We start from the raw sequence: 8233 nt of genomic DNA, 5'->3' as shown, positions 1-8233 counted from the left end.
AATTCCTGGACTACCTCTCCATGAAAATGAAGCATTCTTATTTACTCTAAGCTCTAGCCAACGATACTTACTGAACCTTGAAATTCCTACCCGATTCCCAAAACACACATAGCCTTTGACTGACCCTGAATAAAGTTGAGATGCTTCCCTGAAGTTGACCCTTGAAGTCTGTCATTTCTGTAGTACTCACTGGCCTTCCAAACTCTATCCTTTGACTCTGCTCCCTTTGTTTCAATGGGGCAGTGACCAACAGTTCCCAGGGAAAAGGGAGAACAATGCTTCATGGTCACCAAAGTGTCCACTGGAAAGTCATCATCAAAGGCATGATGAGCACACCTGTTATCCTACTGATCAGAAGGCTGAAAGTTTGAGGTTAGCCTGGGCTATGTAGCAAGACATTATTTATTTATTTATTCATTTATTTATTTATTTATTTATTTATCTATTTTAAAAAAGTTCAGTTGGAATCAAAGTCAGTGTTGTATCATATCTAACCAATAAGTTATGGCACATTACTAACTGCAAGTATTTTACTAGGAAAGTGCTTGGGACAGCATACAATGACAAGGACTGCCTGCAGTAGGCCGGGATGGAGACATCTCAGAAGCCTGTGGCAACCCATTGTGAAAAAAAACAAAACCAAAAAAAACAGTTGTTCCCATTTCTCCTAACCTTAGCCCTAGACAACAGCTAAATAGATTTCATTTGTGAGTGACTGTTTTTTAGTTGGCCTTGGTGTGCATGATTATTCTGTTATATCTGACCTTCTTACGTCTTTCTCCTTCTGCTCTGGTGAATTCTGTGAAACTAGATATCCCTTGATGTAATGATTCTTAAACAATTAAAAATTGAGGCATAGGGCACAGCACAGTCCTAATGGCCCAGGTGCATGCTGTGTTCTCATCTTGGAAACAATGCAATAACTGCACAATGATAGTTCCAGATAAATGTTTGACTGAAATTATTAGAAGATGAAATAGAGCCAACATTGGAACTCCAAGAAAGGAAAAAAATCTATTGAAGTTATGAAATAAGTTTTGTGTAACATTTAAAAGTGGTTCCTAGATAAGCAAATACAGAATATATAAAATTTTATACTAGTAAAACTAAGTCAAAACACTCGGGCTCTTAGGAGAGTCATTGTGTGCAATGCACAGAAGTAGAAAGCTAGTGGAACTACTGTTTTAAGGGTTAACTTGATCCTTCCTGGCCACTGCCTGGCAGCTTTGCCCATGTCATTTATCATTAGAGCTTCACAGGAAAATGCAGGTAGCTGACCTCGGAGCTCTGAGCTCTGAAGTATAATAAGTCAAAAGTTAAAGTTTAAATAATGATAAGTTTGCAATTATTATTATTTTGGTTACAGAGCTGAGAATAAGGAAGTTTGAAACTTTGGGGAACAATTTTAATTCTTAATTCTTTGTGGGATATTTTTATTCTTTTGAATTCGATTTGGCAATGATTACACAATGTCTTTTTTTTCCTATCTGCTTTTGGAGTATCAATAAAAGACTGGGGCAAAAGAAAGACGAAGATGCATGTGAGGTGAATGTGGAGAGAGAGAGAGAGAGAGAGAGAGAGAGAGAGAGAGTAAGAGAATGAGAGAGCATGAGAAGATGATGTGAAGAGTGAGTGAAGAGAGAATGTGAGGTGTGTATGGAAAGTGTATGTGTGAGTGAAAGGAGAGTGCATGTGGTGTGTGTGAGGTGTATGTGAGATGTGTGTGAAGAGTGTGTGAGAGTGAGAGGGGAACGCACAGAGATGTGTAGGAGTGTGGGAGTTCAAGAAAAGAAAAGCACACGGGAGAAAAGCAGAGTGAGCAGGAGAATGCAGAATATGTACAGCCTCAAGCTGCGAGTGAATGAGCGAGAAAGAAAAAAGAGAGAGAGAAGGGAGAGAAACTTTAAGCCTAGAAAAATTGTCTGTCAGCTTGTACCCAAAAAGTAGTTTGTGTATATTTATTATGCGCCTTCCAGATATCCCTGCTTCCAGTTGAAAACTCTGATCCTGTGTTGAGGCTGGACCCTGACAGGAAAGCTACCCTATAAAATTGATATAGGCAGATGATCAACCTAATGCGCAAATACTAATGTAGAGACACAGAAACATAAAGGAACTGGGCTAATAGAACAACTGCAAATGAACACAAGAATTCTTCAGCAGTCAGAGCTCTCCAGATATAGCAAGAGACTATATATATATTATACGTCAACACACACACAGACATGCACACACACAAACATGCACATGTCTCACACTAGTACACATGCAAAAATTCTCCATAAATGATACGTCAATTATGAAAGGAAAGAGCAGTGTAAAGAATAAACAAATAAAAATGTAAATAAAATTTAATGAAACCCATGAGATTCTGCAAAAGAAGAGAAGCAATAAATGCTTACATTCAACAGCTAGAAAGATTTCAAATTAATGACATACTGATACAACTCAATGAACTAGAAAAACAAGAATAAACAATCCAAAATTAGTAGAAGGAAAGAAGCAACAAAGATTGGATGATATTTAAAAACAATTGATGACATAAATTGTTGCTTTTAAAATATAAAGATTATAAATTTTTAGCTATACCAACCTAGAAAAACAAAAATAAATAAAATCAGATTTGAATAAGGAGATACTACCTCTGTCCTCATCATTTTTTATTGTCAACTTGACACAATCTAGTGACTGGAAGGGAGAGACTCAGTTATAGAATTGCTTCCATCAGAAAGAACTGAGGCTGAGTCTATGAATTGTCTAGGTTGATGGTGAGTACCCAGTTCACTACTGTGGGCAGCACCAATACCCAGCCACATGGACCTTTGCTGAACAAAGAAAGCTAGATGAATGTAAGTCAGCAAGTGGCATCCCTCCATGGTTTGGTTTTAGATCCTTATTGAGCTTCTGCCCTGACTCCGTGATGGACTGTTACCTGGAAACATAAGCAAAAAACACTTTTCTCCTCACATTGGTTTTGGTCAGAGAGTTTTATCACAGCAACAGAAATCGAACTAGAACAAACTATTAGAATATCCCTAGCTTTGAAACTCCAGAAGAAATAAATCAACTTCCGGATATATACACATATATACACACCCTATCATTGTAAACATGGTCATGTGGGACTTATCCAAAGGATGCATGAATGACTCGTCATATGCAAAGTCATGCACAAAATAGATCACATCAAAATAATAAAGGATATATTATTTGCAGAAAATAATATCAGAAAATAGTATTAGAAAATAGAAGCAGAAAATAGCCATCAGAAATTAGGGGTACAAAGAGTAATTTGACCTTCTTTCACTTCAGATGATTCTTCATTGGGAAGGGTGTGAATCTGAACATTCTGTGTATTTCCATTTCCACTACCATAACCTATAATATATCTGAAGCATACATGATTGAAGTCTCCTAAACACAGCTGGAGGGATCAAGGGAAGTGTCCAGGTTGTCATATCAACCAAGGGAACCATCATGATCCTGATTAAAACTTATGGACTTCCTGCACTCAGGTCTACACAACAGTAGGTGGAGAATGATTTTCATAAACAATGGCTTAATGAAAGCAATCATCCAGTGTAGACATTAATCACACAGGCGGAAGCAAGCTATTGTGAATATATATATATATATTTAAAATTTTTTCTTAAAGCTTGATTTGTGGATTAACTGTCTTCAGACATGCCAGAAGAGGGCATCAGATCCTATTACAGATGGTTGTGAACCACAATGTGGTTGCTGGGATTAAACTCAGGACCTCTGGAAGAGTAGTCAGTGCTCTTAATCACTGAGCCATCTCTCTAGCCCCAATGATTATGATCTTTGCCATCTCTCTGTGTAGCCCAGGCTGGCCTCCAATTCATGTTGCTGCCTTCACGGCCCCTAGTTGAGGAATGGGACCACCCACCCAGAAATGTTCCTGTACAAAGGAAAGACAGGGACAAAAAATGGAAGAGAGTGAAGGAAAGGCCATCCAGAGACTGCTCCACCTAGGAATCCATCTCATCTGCAGACACCAAACCCCCACACTATTGCTGATGCCAAGAAGCACTTGCTGGCTGACAGGAGCTGATATGGCTGTTCCCTGATCAATACAGATGCAGATACTCACAGCTAACAATTGAACTAAGCCTAGGGACCTCAATGGAAGAGCTAGGGGAAGGTCTGAAGGAGCTGAAGGGGATTGCAACCCATAAGAAGAACAATATCAACTAACTGGACACCCAGAGCACACAGGGACTAAACCACCAACCAAAGAGTGAACATGGAGGGAGCCAGGACTCCAGATATATATGTAGCAGAGGATGGTCTTATTTGAAATCAATGGGAGGGGAGGGAGACTTGATTCACCAGCGTAGGGGGAGGCTAGAGGGGTGAGGCAGGAGTGGGTGAATGGGTGGAGGAGCACCCTCATAGAGGCAAAGGGGAGAGGGGAGAGAGGGGATGGGACTGGGAGGTATTGTGAAGGGAAGGGGGATATTGTTTAAAATGTAAATGAATAAAATGATTAATAATAATAAAAACTGTCTCTGACTTCAAAGTGCTACAATTAGAGGGAAGTGTCATCATGCTTTGCCCATTATTATCTAATAGGCAAAATTTCATTTAAGACACTCTCAAGAATTTCATTAAAGAGTTTTGAAAGGAGCCCGAGTATTTGCTTGCCTAAATAAATTTCACTCTCTTCTGAATACTACAAAATACTGCCTCATGAGGACATGAGACCAGGCATTTATAGCCCAATAGTTTTTACAGGACTAGTGATGCAAAGGAGACCAAAGAGCTCTTTGTCTCAGATAATAAAACTAAATAAATAGCAAAATTGAGGTATCCTTGTAATAGTGCTGTAAATTTGGGTCTGTAAAAGAAAAGTTAATTATTTGCACTGGGTGTGTGTACATATTAGCATACAGCTATTTGCCTTTTACTTATGCACATAAAGTATGAGACCCAACCAGATGATAAGAATACTTGTCACATGCAAAAATTTTCACCGAAGGCTTTTAGGATGTCCTTTTCTTAACCATGGAAGCCACTCTCCACAGGGCATTTTATATGAAAGATCCTGAGATTAAGTTATGGATTATATTGCACTAAGTATCGTAAATGGTTTTTCAACTCCCCTGTCAAGGCTAATTGATTGAGGGTGGTTTCTGGGAGCACTTAGTTGAAAAAGACTGTGAGATAATTGACTTTTCTTGTGGTTGAGATAAGACCTGGGCTTGTCAGTAAGGAGTCTCCAGAGAGGATTCCTGAGGCCTGGGCTGAATAAAATAAGAAAATGAGTGGGAGCACCTGTGTTCATCTCTCTCTGGCTCCCGGCAGGAGACAGTGTGGCCAGTTGCCTCATACTCAGGCCATGACTGTGACTTCTGTGCTCTTGTTGCAATGGTGGACTGTTTCTCTCAAATTTGTGATCCAACATGAACCTTTCTGTCCTTAAGTTTCTTTTGCAAGGTGTTTGTTACAGCAACTAGAACACTAACAAATATACACATCTAACCATTTCTGAAATGACTAATAATTTTCAAATAATATTCCATCAAAAAGGAATATGTTAAATTTTCTAAACACACACACCCCATTCAAGTATAATAATAATTAAGCAGCTGGACTAAGTGACACGGGCCTCAAGTTCCAGCTACTTCAGAGGTTATGGTATGGGCATCACAAGTTTAAGTCTTGCTTGAGCTATACAGAGTCAGTTCAAAGCCACCCTGGACAATTCAATGAAACTGTGTATCAAAATAAAAGGTGTATGTAGCGAGAGGATGGGATACAGCTCATTGGGAAAGTACATTCATGCAGCCACTGGTTTAATCCTAGCACCATCAAAGAATGACTCAAGTTCACAGGGTGCTGTCCATTGTCTTGTGAATGTCTCTCAAAGACACGTGTCCATCTTGGTTCTACTGGAAGTTAGTAGAATATTTAAGACATGGGACTCAGTGACAGAGTTTAGGCACTGGGGGTGGGCCCTTCTGTGATCATTCTGGCATATTCCACCTCCTCCAATCCAATCCTTCTTTGAGTTGGAGAGGCCGGGCTCTACCATGCATTGCTGAATCACCACAGGTCTCAAAACACCATAGTCAGTGAATCATAGGCTGAAATCTACAAGACTGAACCGTAGCAAACCCTAATCTTCATGAATTGATCATCTCATATATCTGTTTCAGCAAAGGAAATATAGAACAATGGGTAGCCAACAAATCCTGATGTTGGTCCTGAAATTACTGCTCTTAGGTAACTTGCCCAGCTTCCTTTGTGAGAATATTCTAGATGTGACAATGTGACATGTGTCAGGAGAGGTCCTTGTTCCTAAGTCCATTTTATCAATAAAGCCTTCTTTTCTCCCCTTTGCTGCAAGTATTTTTTCAGGACACTAGAGGTGAATTGAGATTTTTTGTGCATAGATTGTTCTCAGAATCAAACATTAAATAACCACAGGGTAGGGGATAATATAAGAAGTAAAAGACTTATAAAGTGCAATGTTTTATCCCTGTCCTCTGCTTCCAATTACATCCCACTTTGATTTTTAAGGTGTAGATTATTCTGTTATTACAATCTTAACCAATGAAATAAAGGAGCAAAGACCAAAAAATTAATAATGAAGTTTTAATTGCTTTCATTTTTTGACATGATCAGCTTGATTACTTTTTATGTTCACTCAAGGGCTTTGTGTTTCAGACAGAATTTTTGAGATTGTTCATATGTCCCAGATGTGACCTACTTTCATTCTGGGAAATGAATACTGAGTGTGTCACCAGCAAGTCAAGCAGGCATGGCTATTCAGGAGCTATTTGTGTGACATGCTTATAGGAACCAAATATGCAAACCCAGCTGGCCACTGAAACCTCAACTGAGCTTGTACTATGTACTGAGTGATATTTCAGGCCCCCAAGTTGCAAAAACACAGACCAAGTGCTGATGTTTGAGTAGTTCTTGAACTAATTTAAAAGAAAGACAATAAAATAGCCACAAGGTAAAAGAAACAAATACAAACTATGTAATATGTAAACTAGGACCATGAAGGAAAAATGGAATGTAACTTTTCAGAGTATCATTTGCAATCCTAGGAGTGTCAAAGAAAAAGAGTTTGCATTTCTTAAACTTAGAACCTCCATATAGGGCTAATGAATCTAAAGAAGTATTAGCATCATGCCGTACACCTTGAAGGTGCCGTTCTACTTTGATCCAATGATGCTGACTCTCATTATACATTTTTGGAGTTATACAAATCCATAAATATCTAGCATGATAATTCCAAATGGCATCTGCCTTTCATTCCTTGTACCTAATTTCCCATGATCTTCACTGTATCATATAATGTATCAATTCTTTGTTCTATTTATCTAAATCCTCTTCTACGCATAACAAACCTAGCTGTCCGGACCTCTTTCGCTAAAGCTAATGCAGAAGTAGTAGAGCAACAGCACCGGCAATGGTCAGCCCATATGTTTGCTCCATGCCAGAGTGTGATCTAATTCTTCCAATATTTGTAAGCCTTTATCAGAATACCAGCGTGCAGATAAATTTACTAGAATCATAATAAAAGCTGGTTGATGTACTATCACTACAGATTGACCATCGTACAGTATAGAAACACAAATGGACAAAAAACAATTAAAACAAGAAATACTGAATATGAATTTGAGAATCAACTTGTACATTTAGTCAAGAACGTTTGCATTATTGATGCGTCTGCATTAACTGACCTGTGGGGCAGTTTGGAGAGTTTGGTCATCTGAATGTTCCTTCAACTCATGAACACATAATACTCGTGCACATTTTTGTGTGTCTTTATTTCAGCAGTACATGTTGAAAATATGTAGCAATGTTATATCACTTTAGTCAAATGCATTAAGTACTTCATTATGATACTTTAAATGTGATTACTTTATTCTTTTTTCTTTTTCAGATAGTTCATACCCAGTATATAGACATAGAATGCATTTTCTTTGTGATGATCTTACTCTGGCAATTTTGCTGAAGTCTTTCTTAGCTTCAGTAGTTATGAAATGAATTGAAATACATATATATGAAATACAAACGCACATAGGTAGCACTGCAACACACTAAATATCATTGTATCATCTGTGATCAGAGGCAGTTTTGCTTCTTCCAATTGGGATCTCTACCTTCCCACCCCCTTCTTTATGCCTTCTCCCTGTCTGTGCCTATGCCTGTGCCTGTGCCTGTGCCTGTGCCTGTGCCTGTGCCTGTGCCT

This window comes from Grammomys surdaster, unplaced genomic scaffold (genome assembly GCF_004785775.1).
Source record: "Grammomys surdaster isolate TR1022 unplaced genomic scaffold, NIH_TR_1.0 225, whole genome shotgun sequence".
In the NCBI taxonomy this organism is placed as follows: domain Eukaryota; kingdom Metazoa; phylum Chordata; class Mammalia; order Rodentia; family Muridae; genus Grammomys; species Grammomys surdaster.
This window is presented reverse-complemented; position numbering follows the sequence as displayed.